Below are 17,695 nucleotides of genomic sequence, written 5' to 3'. Positions count from 1 at the left end.
TATCAAAAATCAATAGAATATTAATAAGGATTAACATTGACAGGGCACCACCCTGAAATCAGGGACTAATAACCAAATAGTAAAACAGTCTCAATATTAGATTGTTTTCTTAGGAAAATCGACATCCGAAGAATGTCGATTTTCAGGAAAAAAAACAATGAATGAAGGTTTGAATCCGAGCACTGACATCCCGTCAGCATGACACAGGTGTATGCAAAACAAACCAAAACACTTCTCTTTGTAATATAAACAAAGTTTATTTATGCAGTAATAACAATTAATAATTAATACAGTGCAGTCAATAAACTTCCGACTTACAACTACAAACTAAACAGTGATATGATTAGATATGGAAATAAAAATAATTCTATAACACATAGGGTGTGTGTTTGTGTGTGTGGGTGTAAGGAGGGACGCGTACAAAATAGCGGACGTGACTCTCGTGGAGAGTATGTCACGCGAGACTTCCGGCCAGGGAATATTACTGCGAATGGGGGCGGAGATGGCGTCTACCAGTTACCGCTTATATCCGCTTGTACGATAGCTTAGGGACAAAGCTGGGCTTTAGCATTTAAGCTATCTACGAGCCAAAATGTGTGCTAGAATGTTTGTGAGGGGTCTCGTGCCTGTGTCTGTGTGTGTGTGTGTAATTAGTACAAGAGAGAGAAGTGACAGCCCTAAAGCTGATTTCGCGATTGTGGGAGAGAAAGCAGCTGTTTAGTTCATCGCTCAGAGACGCGGTGGACGGCTCGTAAACAGTCCTGCGTTATTTGACTCTTTAATGGATGAACTCAGTTGCGGTCTCACCCGCGATGGCGAAATTGCACAACAATCCAATTTGGTTGGACCACAATACAGCAAAACAAATTCATGATAATTAATACCCTGAGTATTAATAATGAGCGGACATGGCGATCCGTAAACTGTACAAGCAAAAACCTAGAAACACAAGAATAACACACTATAATATTCTATCTCTGCCCAGACGTAAACCTCTTACTTGAATCGCATGAGGACACAGGTAGAATGTGTTTTCCTCCGTCCTTTAACTCTGACCCGGTTCCTTGAGGCTCGGGTGATGACGGGAGGCCGTTTCCTCGCTCTGTCGGCGGGCGGTACGGCTGTTGATTGTCGGCGGGCAGTACGGCTGTTGATTAGTTCATCGCTCAGAGACGCAGTGGACGGCTTGTAAACAGTCCTGCGTTATTTGACTCTTTAATGGATGAACTCAGTTGCGGTCTCACCCGCGATGGCGAAATTGCACAACAATCCAATTTGGTTGGACCACAATACAGCAAAACAAATTCATGATAATTAATACCCTGAGTATTAATAATGAGCGGACATGGCGATCCGTAAACTGTACAAGCAAAAACCTAGAAACACAAGAATAACACACTATAATATTCTATCTCTGCCCAGACGTAAACCTCTTACTTGAATCGCATGAGGGCACAGGTAGAATGTGTTTTCCTCCGTCCTTTAACTCTGACCCGGTTCCTTGAGGCTCGGGTGATGACGGGAGGCCGTTTCCTCGCTCTGTCGGCGGGCGGTACGGCTGTTGATTAGTTCATCGCTCAGAGACGCAGTGGACGGCTTGTAAACAGTCCTGCGTTATTTGACTCTTTAATGGATGAACTCAGTTGCGGTCTCACCCGCGATGGCGAAATTGCACAACAATCCAATTTGGTTGGACCACAATACAGCAAAACAAATTCGTGATAATTAATACCCTGAGTATTAATAATGAGCGGACATGGGGGGTCACGTGATGCCATGCAATGAGCAGACGTGTGAGTGACGAGCTCTGCACACTTTGCTGAATTTTCGATTATTTTCATATTATAATCTGGTGAAATTTGTTACACCCAGTTACACATTTGCCCTTTGTTGCAAAACATGGCAAAGAAGTCAAAATCCTCGGGCTCGGGAGACATTAAAAGACACTTACGTGTTCAGGATGAAAGCCCCGACAGGCCTACAGACCGGGGACTCGATTTGGATAGCGCGGTGGGAGAAGTTATCCAGCGTCAGTTGTCCAACATGTCGGTGATGTGATGAAGATTCTTGCTGACTTGGAGGATCTCGCTGTAATACGTCGATCGATCACGGCGATGGAAATAAAATTCTCAGAGTTAGGTACAAGAGTGACTGATGTTGAAAAATGAATCGATTTTCTGGAATCTTCGGAGAGGGAATTAACCGCTAATCCACCCGCGACCAAAGTTGATCTGGAACGTCTCCTTGAAAAGCTTGAAGATTGTGAAAATAGAAGCCGCAGGAATAACGTTCGAGTTGTTGGAATTCCTGAGCATGAGGAGGGCAGAGATATGGTGAAATTCCTAGACGAGTTTTTCCCGAGTCTGCTCGACATAACAGACCACAAGCTGGAAATTGAGTGAGCTCACAGAGTGCCAGCTCACAGATTTGCTGAGGGAGATAGGCCCCGATCAATTCTGGCCAGATTTCTGAGATCATCCGATAAAGATCTTGTGTTGCGCCAGGCGAGGAGCAAAGGGAAGCTTTCTTGGAAGAACCATAATATTTTCTTGTTCCCGGACTTTGCGAGTTCGACAAGAGAGAAACGCGATCGGTTCAAGGAATGTAAGAAACTCTTACATCAGAAAAAGATCTCGTTTGCTCTGATGTTTCCTGCCAAACTGAGAATAGAAATGAGGGTCGGTCGCAAAGTATTCACATGTCCAAGTCTGGCAATGTCTTTTATAGAATCAATGACTGAGTAAACCATTGGATGTTTCTCATGTGAGTGGGCCTGACTCGCTGTACTAACTCTTGTGGATGCTGGGCGACATTTTGGATTTTTTGCGTTGGCTCCGCCGTGCGGCTGGAGCTTGTTTTGTGAATAACACTTTTCCTTAAAGAAACTTTTGCATTGATAAAAGATTACTTTTGCATTGAAGTTCCCGGACAGATTGAGAGTGGACACTACGGATGACCGCAAAATATCTACATGCTGCTCACACAAAGGATGTCTTTTATAAAGTTGACAGATTATGTAAGTCATAGTATATACTTTTATGCAGCCTCCGAGTGAATTGACTTGATCATCCGGGGAACCGGGATGCCGGTGTTGTTTCTTTTTGTATTGGTTCCGCCTAGCGGCTGGAGCTTGTTCTGTTGAATAACATTCCTTTGGAACAGCTGTGGATTAATCTGTTTGTCCTTCATGCTTATTCCTCCTGCTGGCTGTAGTTTGTTTTGAGTTTTTTTTTTACGGGACATTGGAATGATTACGTCATCCGCTGAACTCAAAACAGCCGGCTCACTGAACATTCGTTTGTCTGTCCAAGGAATCTGAACGGTTTTATATCAGCTGGAATTTGTTTTGTGGAAGATCACACCTTTGAGACAGTTCTGTGAATGAATCTACACGTTCTTAGTGTTCATTCTTCCTATTGACTGGGTTTATTTTACAAAGTATTTTCTGTTATGTAATTTTGCCTCACAAATTTGTGAGGCAAAATTGAGCAATCCGATGGCAAAGTTGTCTTGGGGACTCGTGGGCGTTCATGGACCTTTTGAGTTTTGAGGGATTGTCGCCGGTTGGCGCTGTCGTGCGCAGGGTTAATGCGCATGTTTTTCTTTTTTCTGTTTGTTTTGTTCGGGGGGATGTTCGGGGGTTGATTGTTTCACTAATGGGGACTTTAGACTTTAGAACCCATCTGGTAGGGACTATACATTTTTTTCATCAGTCCATAAGATTTATTCTAGAATAGATTTTTTTTAAATATCCAAATCCCTCATTTCATCTTTTGTTGATTGCTCAATTGGAAATATCTTAGTCTCAGATCACGCCCTGGTGAGTTTAGAGGTGATGCCACATATAGAGAAAAATAAATCTTATAGTTGGCGCTTTAATGTGTCCCTTTTGCAAAATCCTGATTTCCAACAAATGTTAAAGACTGAAATCAGTGTTTATATGGAGACCAACTGGTCCTCGGTATCCTCTGTGGGTGTGGCTTGGGAGGCACTTAAGGCTGTTCTTAGGGGTCGGATCATACAGTATGCCTCATTCATCAAAAAATCCAAAGCACAAGAACTTGTGGAGTTGGAAGGAAATATTAAAAGTGCAGAGGCAGAGCTGATGCGCTGTATGTCAGCTGACGGCCTCAGAGAATTGACCCGACTGAAATACAGGTATAATACTATTCTGTCACAGAAAGTGGAGTTTTGGTTGTTCAGGGTAAGACAGTCATACTTTGAGTCAGGTGATAAAGCAGAAAAACTTTTGGCTAGATATATAAAGCAGAGAGAGTCTTTTTCTATCATTCCCTCAGTGAAATCTGCTTGTGGTGAAATATTTACCTCGGCTATTGATATTAATAATGCTTTTAAAGAGTTCTATCTTGATCTCTATAGGTCCACGTCTTCGTCTACTGATGAAGATATTAGGAACTTTGTGGAAACATTAGATCTCCCTAAACTGACGACTGAGCAAAACAATTATCTTGATTCTGAGATAAACTCGGAGGAGCTTGGTGAGGTAATTAAGTCCCTGCCTACAGGCAAGACTCCGGGGCCTGACGGCTTTGCCGCTGAGTTTTTCAAATCTTATGCTACAGAACTGGCTCCACTTTTGTTAGAAGTTTATACTGATTCATTAAAGAATGGAAAGCTTCCGCCAACCATGACACAAGCCCGGATCAGTCTGATTCTAAAAAAGGATAAAGATCCAAGCGAGTGTAAAAGTTACCGCCCATTTCCCTAATCCAGTTAGATGTAAAGATTTTGTCCAAAATTCTGGCTAATCGATTAAGTAAAGTTATGACATCTCTTATACATATAGATCAGGTGGGGTTTATTCGAGGCCGTAGTTCTTCTGATAATATTAGGTGTTTCATCAATATCATGTGGTCAGTAGCAAATGAACAATATCCGGTAGCTGCCATCTCACTTGATGCCGAAAAGGCGTTTGATATGGTAGAATGGGATTATCTTTTTAAGATTTTGGAAAGGTATGGGTTCGGGAATTCATTTATTGGTTGGATTAAGTTACTTTATAGACACCCTGTAGCAGTGGTACAAACAAATGGGTTAATTTCAGATTATTTTACTCTGGATAGGGGCACCCGGCAGGGTTGCCCTCTTTCCCCATTATTGTTCTGTCTTGCCCTGGAACCATTAGCAGCCGCAATAAGAAAGGAGGATGATTTTCCAGGGGTGACGGCGGGAGGTGTAACGCATAAGCTTCTGCTTTACGCAGATGATATTTTATTATTCATCTCTGACCCCACTAGATCCATGCCTTGTCTCCACAGAATTATTAACTCCTTTTCCAAATTCTCAGGATACAGAGTCAATTGGTCTAAAGCCGAAGCTTTGGCTTTGACAGCGTACTGTCCAGTAACGGCTTTCCAGCCGGGCACCTGCATGTGGCTCAAACAGGGAATTAAGTATTTGGGAATTTTATTCCCAGCAAATTTGTCTGATTTATTCAGAGTTAATTTTGATCCCTTAATAAAAAAGTTTTCGAATGATGTGGACAGGTGGGCTTCATTACACTTATCGATGATTGGGAAGGTTAATGTTATTAAAATGAATTGCATTCCAAAATTTAACTATCTGCTACAATCTCTCCCTGTAGATGTCCCTCTCTCTTATTTTAAGCAATTTGATAGCATAGTGAAGTCCTTCATTTGGAATGATAAACATCCCAGGTTAAATTTCAGTAAATTACATAGGCCAATTGACAAAGGTGGGTTAGGCCTACCCAAGATTTTATTTTATTATTATGCATTCAGTCTTAGACATTTGGTTCATTGGTCGCTTCCACCTGAGAGAGCTCCTCCCCGGTTTTGTATTGAAAAGGAAGTTCTTGCCCCTATCTCGCCACTGCAAAGCCTTTCGATTAAACTAGCTGGAGAGGTTAAGTCGCATCCCGTTATTTTGCATTTGCACTCGATATGGACAAAAGTGTCCAGAGTGTTTAATTCTGATATTTATTTAAACGTAGCCTCGAGCATATGGCTGAACCCTAAACTATGTATTAATAAGTCCCCTTTCTGTTGGTCAGATTGGATTGTGAGGGGGGTTAATACACTTGGTGACCTGTATGAGGGTGGAGTATTGAGGTCTTTTGAAAATTTGATTCAACATTTTGGGATTCCCAGATCTCAATTTTATAAGTATTTACAGCTGCGCCACCTGCTCTGCTCTGTTTTTGGGAGTAGCATACACCCCCCTAGAGCGGCAGATACTCTGGAAGTGGTGATTGCTGCTTTTGGGAAGGGTCATGAGGCATCAGTGTATTACTCCCTGTTAATTCAGAGTCTGGGGGACCGAGCTTTAAATTCTCTTAAAAGATTATGGGAGAAAGATTTAAACTTGGTATTGGAGGATGGAGTGTGGGCAAGGATTCTAAAAAACATAAAGTCTGCATCTAGAGATGTAAGGGTTCGCCTTATGCAATTTAAGATTTTACATAGATTTTATTGGACCCCCTCTAGATTGTATAGGCTTGGTCTTAAGGACACACCCATCTGTTGGCGATGCCATACTGAATTAGTTATTTATTAGGTAGATTAGTTCATGAAGGACTGGGTTTTGACCGGTGTGATGATTGGTAGACAGGTTATTTTGAGGAGTTGGAAGTCGGATGGAGCACCCTCGTTCCCGGAGTGGTGCGCGGAGATGGGGAGAGTGGCTGCCTTCGAGGAGGGGTTGAGCATTAGGATGGGGGTTAGGGAAACTTACAGTAAGAAATGGGGCAATTATTTAGCATTTTTGAGGGAATCTCGAGGTGGGGCAGTGGAGGGAGTAATTTAGAGTTTTTTATTTTTTATTTTTTTAAATTATTATTATACTTGATTATTGTATGTTATTTTATGTTGTTGTTTTATTTTTCTGTGTATGTGTGTCTATATTCTATTGACCACAGGGGTGTTCGTGGGGGGGTCAGGGTGGGTTGAGAGTTTGGTAGGGGGAGGGGATATAGTGGGGGTTTAATGTTAAAAGTTTTTGATTCATTATATAGATGTTGTTGTATTTCTTGTGTTAATTTATGAATCAATAAAATTTTGTAATAACAAATAATAAGCGGACATGGCGATCCGTAAATTGTACAAGCAAAAACCTTGAAACACAAGAATAACACACTATAATATTCTATCTCTGCCCAGACATAAACCTCTTACTTGAATCGCATGAGGACACAGGTAGAATGTGTTTTCCTCCATCCTTTAACTCTGACCCAGTTCCTTGAGGCTCGGGTGATGACGGGAGGCCGTTTCCTCGCTCTGTCGGCGGGCGGTACAGCTGTTGATTCTCGGTGGGCTGGCGGAGAGCTAAGAAATGTCGACTTGATTGAAGATGGAAGAGAAATCTTTAATCTCTTCACTTCTGTAGGCAAACGGATGAAGATGCGAATTGCTCGGCGGTCTCCTTCGGATCCGTTAGAGTGTTCGGTGGAACACAGAGTAATCTCAACTCGTCCAGCGAGATGGAGATTGTATGGCTACAGTTTCAAGTCGGACGTTACTTCCTTGTGCCACGAGGTTGCACCTGAGAGCAGCAAAAAAAGCTACGTCTATATTCGGTGAACAAAGTTGCTGGAAGTAAATTCTGGAAGCATTTCAGAGGTATTTCAAATCCTGATGATGTCATGTTTGAGGGATGTTCTGTTGTATGCTTCATCCAATAGGAGTTGAGAGTTCGATCCTTTAGTGAGCAAGGCTTCATGGATTTGTAGTCTGTTTTGGACTCCCTTTGTTTGAGTTTGGCGCGATTTTTATCAGTAAGATTTACGACTTTTGCCTTTTAGAGATAAAACGGCCAAATGTAAAAAGTTATATGGACTGCCCTTACCTTATTTTTCACAATGGCACACCAGAAGTGAAACAACAGCATGTTACTACTGGCAAGTTCAAGGCAAGATGCTGATCTCAGGATTGGACTGGTGTAATTTTGTTTTATATGCACAGGATGACATGATGATCCAGCACATCTACAAAGACAGCAGAATGTTTCAAACCATCTGAGAGAGGGCTGACTATTTCTTTTTTTACTATTACCTGCCAAGATGCCTACAGATATAAAAATTACACACAAATAATAGTTTAACATGGCATCAAAGTTTTTGTAAATGTTTAACACTGTATATTTACATTGTATATTTATTTTTACATGTTTACAATACAGCACTGCATGTACCACTGTATCCAAGTTATTTATATCTACTTGTTTACATTACAGCATTGCAGGTAACACTGTATCCAAGTTATTTATATCTACTTGTTTACATTACTGCAGTGCAGGTAACACTGTATCAAAGTTATTTATATTTACATGTTTACAAAACTTCAGTGCAGGTAACACTGTATCAAAGTTATTTATATTTACATGTTAACATTATTTACATTTGTACAAATAAAAGCAAATTGATCCATCCCAACAACAAGTGTTGTGCATAGGTGAACTTTAATCCTTAGCCCATGCTTTTACTAGGGGGCCATTTTGACAGTCGACAAGGAGACAAGCAACTGTGTATAGCTGGTTGATGCTCCCAGTGATGGAGAGAGTGATGACCGTGTCAAATAGCTTTGTTGTTTCACCCTACGGATGACACGCTCAACATGGACCCTCAGCCTAGCAATGGATTGTGTCTCCATTACATCATCAGCCGGCATTTGTTCCCTCTTTGACAGGTACGCAGGTCTGTAGACTTTGCATGGCACACAGTCAAAAGAAAACCTTTGTCAACCATAATGGCCATTCCAGGTTACAGGAGAGACACAATCCCAGACTGCTTCAAAAGCTCCTTGTCACTGACAGAACCTGCATACAGGGAGGACACAAAGGTGACTGCACCATGTGGTGCCATGCCAATTATAAGTCACAAACCTAAAATAGATGTGGAACATGTTTTAGGCATATACACCACCAACTGTAAATAACAGCTTTTGGCTTCTGCCATTTTCTGTAATATCGCCCAACACTTCAGAACAACAAATGAGATATCACTGTTTCTTTGCCATATAAAAAGTAAAAATATACATAAACGCCCAATACTCATACTAAGCATGTCACCACTTTTAGTGTGCTTTGTGTCTGATATACTGTAGCAAGAAATGTACAAATCAGAGTTCATGAGTCCCACATTACCCAATATATCAGATTACTCTTAAAAAAAAAACTACAGTAACTTGTAAGGGTTTTAAATCATATCTAGTGTAGAACCTTGTGTCATCGTCGGATGCAGCAAATCACCCAAAACAAAAGCTGTGACGGACCGACAACTCTTCCACCTGTCTCCTCAGTCTCTCCACCTCTTTACAGAAATCTTTTGTCTGATCCAATGCACAATCAACTGCAGCGGATCCTGGAACTGAACAATAATCATGTTCCAGATGCTGGAAGTACATGGACACAGGATCTTCATCCACTGGAGTGGAAACCCGTCTCCGCTGCCAGACCCCGGTGTGCCTTGGTGCTGAAATGGAGTAGTTGTTCCACTGGAATAAAAATGGGTACAGCCCACTTCCTTAGCAAGCAACGCCCTTCAGGATTCGATGGCTCGATCACATCATCACTCTTGAAGTGACAACTAGTGGTGGTAATTTTGATTCATTTCAGTGACTTGATTCTTTTGATTCCATTCACCAAAAAAGATTTGAGATTCGTTCATTGATTTGTTCACTGACCATATCTTCAAGTTATGCCTTTGTGTCTGCAGATGGTGCAAAATGACCTTCTTTTAAGTAACTGCATTGAACTGAAAGCAGTATTTCTTGACCAGAACAAGTCTAATGATCCTTTATTAAAACACTGCAGAGTGTTTTTTAGATTCAAACTTTTATTGATTCATAACAATCAATAAACAACTAACTTCGCACACCTGAGAAGTAATTGATAGGTGTGTAGAACACAAGCTGTAGCAAAGTCAATGAAATGGAAAAAATCCCGCACACTATCCTGGCTTGCAAAGAGTATCAATATTTATTCGGCAACATTTCGGCCACTTGAACTTTGTCAGGCCTGACGAAGGTCGAGTGACCGAAATATTGCTGAATACATTTTGATACTCTTTGCAAGCTAGGATAGTGTGCAGGATTATTTCCATTTCATTGATTCATAATGAAACAGAATAAAATATAATATAAATGCACAGAATCAACTTTTAACCCCTTTAAACACCCACTGATTCCCCATCCCCCTCCCAATTCCCAACCCCACACCAACCCCCAACAAACAACACAGTGGTCAAAGCCTGGGTAATATACATACAATATAAACACACACACACAAAAATATATATGTATTGAGAAAATTAAAATACAACAATCAACATATAAAGACAGAAAAGAAAAAATGTAAAATTACACAAAGGATACAATTTTGAATTTAGACCATAATCGCATTTCTCTTCACATGTTCTTTACTGATAGCCTTCCAGAAAGGACAGATATTTGCCCCATTTCTTAACATACACATCTAATCTGCCAAGGTGTTTATATGACATCCTTTCAATCACCACCACCCTGCCCAGTTTGACTTCCATCCTCTAAGAATTAACTGTCTGCCAATCATTACACTAGTTTTGACCCAGCTTTTGTATATTATTTATATTTACTCCCTTAATGTAGCCTATGACAAATTTAATAGAGCTGAAGTAGTGATTTGATAATATTTATTATCAATCTATTTCTACCTAAAATACAGTTAGTGTTACTATAGTAAATTCAAGGATGGTGATGTAGAATTCTGTGCCGAATTCAAATGGTTTCCACTTCTCGTGCTTTGCTTCTCACTGATTTTCGCAAAACTGTGAGTTTAAGAGCGCGAGCTTTAAGAGCTTTGCCATATCCATCTACAGAGCCATACAGGTGCATTAGCCCAGATTGTGCCTCCGCCTGTGTATTTGACGCTGCTAAACCAGATACTTCAAAAGAGTGTCGCTAGACTTCAAAATCAGATGAACCACGGTACAAATGCATACCAACCCATATAACTGAGAACCAACTGATATACTCAAAGTCAAGATAAACATTTAATGCAAAGAGGAACTTGACGATAGATTTGTTTATTATGACTGATATACGCCCCCCCATTTGTAACCTAACGCCCCCCTCTATACTAATTTGCTCTCACCGCCCCCTGGCATCCTTTGAATGCCCCCGTTGAGAACCCCTGATCTAGAGGGAGTCCAGTAGAAACCATGCAAAATCTTAAACTGAATGAGGCGTACCCTTGCATCCTTAGACATAGTTTTAAAATTTTTAAGAATCTTTTCCCACTCCCCATCCTCCAATACCAAGTTCAAATCTCTTTCTCATTACCTCTTAAGAGCTGTTAAGGCCCCATCACCAAGACTCTGCATAAACAAGGAATAATACACTGATGCTTCATGCCCCTTTCCAAAGGCAGTGAGCACCATACAGAGGGTGTCTGCAGCTTTAGGGGGCTGTGTACTACCACTAAAAATAGTACAAAGTAGATGGCACAACTGTAAATACCTGAAAAATTGAGACCTAGAAATCCCAAATTGTTGTGTTATATTTTCAAATGATCTCAAAGCTCCGTTTTTATAAAGGTCACAAAGTGTAGCGACAACCCTTTCCAACCATTCTTTCCAGCAAAAGGGAGACTTGTTAATACACAATTTGGGGTTCAGCCATGTGCTTGAGGAAACATTTCGGTAAGTATCAAAACTAAACATATGGGAAACCTTGGGCTGAGCCATGGGCTGTTCTCACTGCTACCATCAGGTAGGCGGTATCGCAGCATCAGGACCCGCACCAGCCGACTCCATGATAGCTTCTTCCCCCAAGAAATCAGACTTCTGAACTCTTGATCTCCCACGATCAAAATACATCAGCCCTGCACTTTATTACTCTTTTATCTCACACCGGACTGTCATAAATTATATTACTGTTATTATATTATGTCTCTCTTAACAACTGACTATCAACCGACAGCCTGAATGTCAATACAGTACAATACTGTACATTCTATATATATATATATATATATATATATATATATATATATATATATATATATATATATATATATACTTTTTTTATATATATTTTAATTTTTAATTTTTATTGAATAATGTGTATCTATATAGTATCTATATAGTAAAAAACAAAAAAACAAACAGCATATTGTATACTGTACAGTGTATGTTATTATTTGTATATTGTTGAGTGTAATTATGTGTATAACAGATGTTTAAATTGTGTTGTGTTAATTTGATGTTTTAAGTTGTGTAATTATGTATAACAGATGTTTAAATTGTGTTGTGTTAATTTGATGTTTTAAGTTGAGTGTAATTATGTGTATAACAGATGCTTAAATTGTGTTGTGTTAATTTGATGTTTTAAGTTGAGTTTAATTATGTATAACAGATGTTTAAATTGTGTTGTGTTAATTTGATGTTATTGTAAATTGGTATATGTCTCATCACTGTCACGACTGCTATGTTGATCGGAACTGCACCCAAGAATTTCACACACCATTGCACTTGTGTATATGGCTGTGTGACAATAAAGTGATTTGATTTGATTTGATTTGATTGACCTTTGTCCATACTGAATATAAATTAGAGTGGATAAAAGAAGCCCTATTTGAAAAGCCCAATCCCACACCCCACACAGCCTTCCTTCACAGCACACAAACATTTACACCTCCTGCCACCACCCTCCTCTCCTCTCCTGCTACTCAACATGCACTTATGATCTGTGAAAATGATGTGTGCCGGTCTTCCGGAAACAGAAGACAAGAAAATCACAGGGCCCAGATGGTGTTTCACCCACTTGTCTAATAACCTGTGCTGACCAGCTGGCCCCAAACTTCACACAGATCTTCAACAGATCACTGGAGCAGTGTGAAGTTCCCTGCTGCTTTAAACACTCCACAATCATCCCTGTCCCAAAAAACCCAAGATCAAAGGACTTAATGACAACAGACCTGTCGCTCTGATGTCTGTGATCATGAAGTCATTTGAGAGACTGTTGTTGGCCCACCTTTAGGACATCACTGAACCCTTTCTGGATCCCCTTCAATTGTCTTATAGAGAAAACAGGTCTGTGGATGATGCAGTCAATATGGGACTGCATTATATACTTCAACATCTAGACAGACCAGGGACTATTTGTTGACTTTAGTTCGGCTTTTAAGACCATCAACCCCGCTCTACTATGGACTAAATTAACCCAGCTCTCTGTTCCCGGCTCTATCTGTCAGTGGATCACCAGCTTTCTGACAGATAGGCAGCAGTTAGTGAGAATGGGGAAATTCACCTCCAGCACATGTACAATCAGCACTGGTGCCCCCAGGGATGTGTGCTCTCCCCACCACTCTTCTCCCTCTACACAAATGACTGCACTGCCAAGGACCCCTCTGTTAAGCTCATGAAGTTCGCAGATGGCACTACAGTCATCGGCCTCATCAAGATGATGATGAGTCAGCATACAGAAGGGAGGTTGAACAGCTGGCCGTCTGGTGCAGTCAAACAACCAGAGTGGTGAAAAGGGCTGGTAAAATCACTCTTGACCCCATTCACTTCCTCTTCAAACTGTTGCCCTCTGGTCGGCGCTACAGAGCACTGAGCACCAGAACAGCCAGGCACAGGAACAGTTTTTTCCCTTAGGCCATCCACCTCATGAACAGTTAAAAATGCCCCCAAATACTTTCCTTTGGGCAATACAACCATGTGCAATATTCAATCCATCCATTTCTTTTTGTAATTAAAATTTATATTGATTCCTACATTAAATAAAGAAGAGCAAAACATATATACAGTTGTGCTCAAACGTTTGCATACCCTGGCAGAAATTGTGAAAGTTTGGCATTGATTTTGAAAATATGACTGATCATACAAAAAACTGTCTTTTATTTAAGGATAGTGATCATATGAAGCCATTTATTATCACATAGTTGTTTGGCTCCTTTTTAAATCATAATGATAACAGAAATCACCCAAATGGCCCTGATCAAAAGTTTACATACCCTTGAATGTTTGGCCTTGTTACAGACACACAAGGTGACACACACAGGTTTAAATGGCAATTAAAGGTTAATTTCCCTCACCTGTGGCTTTTTAAATTGCAATTAGTGTCTGTGTATAAATAGTCAATGAGTTTGTTAGCTCTCACGTGGATGCACTGAGCAGGCTAGATACTGAGCCTTGGGGAGCAGAAAAGAACTGTCAAAAGACCTGCGTAACAAGGTAATGGAACTTTATAAAGATGGAAAAGGATATAAAAATATATCCAAAGCCTTGAAAATGCCAGTCAGTACTGTTCAATCACTTATTAAGAAGTGGAAAATTTGGGGATCTCTTGATACCAAGCCAAGGTCTGGTAGACCAAGAAAGATTTCAGCCACAACTGCCAGAAGAATTGTTCAGGATACAAAGAAAAACCCACAGGTAGCCTCAGGAGAAATACAGGCTGCTCTGGAAAAAGACAGTGTGGTTGTTTCAATTAATCACTCTTTTAAGCTGGTTCTTTTCAATTAATTGCTCAAACGGGTTGGATAAATTGTCCGAATTGGTTCACAAGTCTGTCAGAATCTTCCTTACTTCTCCTGCATGAATTGAATCATTTGGACCGGTTTCTCATACCGTAAAAATACAGAGAACAAACAGAGCACTGGCTGAAGAGGAATATTTACATACAATCTAATGAATCAAAACCATCCGATTCCATCACCGTACCATAGTACTGCAATGGTTACCTATCTGTCACTCACTCGATGTTGTGTCGATGTAGTGACACTAGGGGTCACTCTTGGGAGCCCCAAACACCTCTGCTTTTTTGAAAAAAGGCCAATGAGAATTAGCGAATGGAATTTGCATGCCACTCGATCTCGTCCGAGCGCCCGACTGGGGCAAGTGAGCTGGGGGGATACCCGGCGGAGGTGCTAACCGGCACGGCCTCATACCCACAGGTAGAAGGACCGAGGCAGGGAGCCGCTGGGGTGGCTTGTTTTCTTACGAATGCAAGCTGCGACCACAACATAAAAGGAGCTGGTATGCAACCACTCATTCAGATTTTCAGATTTTCTCTTCGGAGCTAAGCGGTTCTATTCATTGAAGCTGAATTCATCCGTGAAGTTCAATCACCTCATCTGCTGGATTCTACGGCGCATTTCAGCGGCTTCTCCCCCTCTGCACCCGTGGAGTGCAGAGAATGCCCCTGGGTGCTTCGGCAGAAACAACTAAGAGAGTATATTCTAAAAAGAGTATATTTTCTTTCTAAAAGAGCGGCACACACAGAACGTCTTTTTAAGATGACTTTCTGTTTGTGTGTTATTCCTGGTTGCGGTGGTTATCTCTCTGCTTCTGATGGCCACGATCGCTGTCTTAAGTGTCTGGGCGCTGCCCACGCGGAGACATCGTTCATGGATGGGTCTTGTCCTCATTGCAAGAACATGATCATGGCAATGTTGTGGTCGCAGCTTGCATTCGTAAGAAAGCAAGCCACCCCAGTGGCTCCCTGCCTCGGTCCTTCTACCTATGGGTATGAGGCCGTGCCAGTTAGCACTGGGGGCGATTTGGGGACCTCAATGGGACCACCTCCGCCGGGTATCCCCCCAGCTCACTTGCCCCAGTCGGGCGCTCGGACGAGATCGCGTCCTCTCCTTCGGAGCCCAGGAAGAAGATGAGTTATCGAGTGCAGCATCGGAGAGTGGGCTCGTCCAGTCGGACGCAGAGGCTTCGACTGGGCTTTCTCCTTCGGGAATGGTTGCCCAGTCCCAGGCCGACGTGGAAATGATAGACATGCTTTCCCGGGCTGGCCACGAGCGTCGGGCTAGAGTGGAACCCTCCACTCTCCCCTGAACCCTCGCAGCCCGATGATTGGTTCTTGGGCTCAGGGCACCACCCACGGCCACACACCACCCCCGTTCCTTTCTTCCCGGAAGTGCATGAGGAGCTGACAAGATCATGGGAGGCACCTTTTACTGCCCGGTCTTTCAGCTCCCCCCGCTCTTGCTACCCTGAATGGTGGAGCGGCCAGGGGGTATTCGGTGATCCCCCAGGTGGATAAGGTGCTTGCGGAGGCCCCACCTGCTGGTACGTCCGACGTGATCATTCCCTTGGTCCCCTTCACCCGGAGTTTGGGCACTTGGCTCGCGCTTTCCAACCCATCGTGATGGCTGACCCGGACCGTCTGACTCGGCTACATGATTCAGTTCACCAGGCACCCACCCAGGTTCAGCGGCATCCGCTTCACCTTGGTGAAGGGTGAGAACGCCTCTACCTTGCATGCGGAGATCCCTACCCTTCTGCGCAAGGGCACAATAGAGCCTGTCCCTCCAGCTGAGATGAAGAAAGTATTCTACAGCTCTTACTTCATCGTATCGAAGAAAAGCGGTGGGTTGCGACCAATCCTGGACCTGCAAGTACTGAACCGGGCTTTGCACAGACTCCCGTTCAAGATGCTGATGCAAAAACGCATTCTAGCGAGCATCCGGCATCAAGATTGGTTCATGGCAGTAGACCTGAAGGATGCGTACTTCCATGTCTCGGTCTTACCTCGACACAGACCCTTCCTGCGGTTTGCCTTCGAAGGCCAGGTGTACCAGTACAAGGTCCTCCCCTTCGGCCTGTCCTTGTCCCCTCACGTCTTCACGAAGGTCACAGAGGCAGCCCTTGCCCCGCTAAGGGAAGTGGGCATCCGCATCCTCAACTATCTTGATGACTGGGTAATCCTAGCTTACTCTCAAGAGTTGCTGTGCACACACAGGGACCTCGTGCTCCAGCACCTCAGCCAACTGGGGCTTCGGGTCAACTGGGAAAAGAGCAAACTCTCCCCGGTTCAGAGCATCTATTTTCTCGGTTTGGAGTTGGACTCAGTCTCGATGACAGCGCGCCTCACGAACGAGCATGGAGGCATTCAGATGGAGAACATCAGTTCCACTGAAAATTTTTCAGAGGCTCCTGGGACATATGGTATCCTCGGCGGCGACCACACCGCTTGGGTTGATGCATATGAGACCGCTTCAGCACTGGCTTCAGACTCGAGTCCCGAGATGGGCATGGCACCGTGGGACACATTGCGTGGCCATCACGCTGATCTGTCGCCGCCTCTTCAGCCCTTGGACCGACCTTGCATTTCTACGGGCAGGGGTTCCCCTAGAATAGGTCTCCAGGCACGTTGTGGTTACAACACACACCTCCAAGAAGGGCAGGGGTGCCGTATGCAACAGGCACACAGCTGCCGGCTCCTGGACTGGCCCGTGGCTGTGTTGGCACATCAACTGCCTAGAGTTGTTGGCAGTTCTGCTCACCCCGTGGAGGTTTCGGCTGTTGATCCAGGTCAAGTACGTGTTGGTCCAGACAGACAACACAGCAACGGTAGCACACATCAACTGCCAAGGTGGTCTACGCTCCCATTGCATGTCACAACTCACCCACCGTCTCCTCCTCTGGAGTCAGCAGCTCCTCAAGTCGCTGCAAGCCACTCACATCCCGGGCGATCTCAACACAGCAGACGCGTTGTCACGTCAGATTACCCTCAGGGGAGAGTGGAGACTCCACCCTCAGGTGGTTCAGCTGATTTGGAGTCGATTCGGTCGAGCACAGGTAGACCTGTTTGCTTCACGGGAATCCTCCCACTGTCCGCTTTGATACGCCCTGACCGAGGCACCCCTCGGTATAGATGTGCTGGCACACAGCTGGCCCCCTGGACTATGCAAATACGCATTTCCCCCAGTAAGCCTACTTGCA

Source organism: Myxocyprinus asiaticus, chromosome 33 (genome assembly GCF_019703515.2).
Source record: "Myxocyprinus asiaticus isolate MX2 ecotype Aquarium Trade chromosome 33, UBuf_Myxa_2, whole genome shotgun sequence".
Classification (NCBI taxonomy): Eukaryota; Metazoa; Chordata; class Actinopteri; order Cypriniformes; family Catostomidae; genus Myxocyprinus; species Myxocyprinus asiaticus.
The sequence above is the reverse complement of the archived record's forward strand: the minus strand, read 5'-3'. Positions refer to the sequence as shown.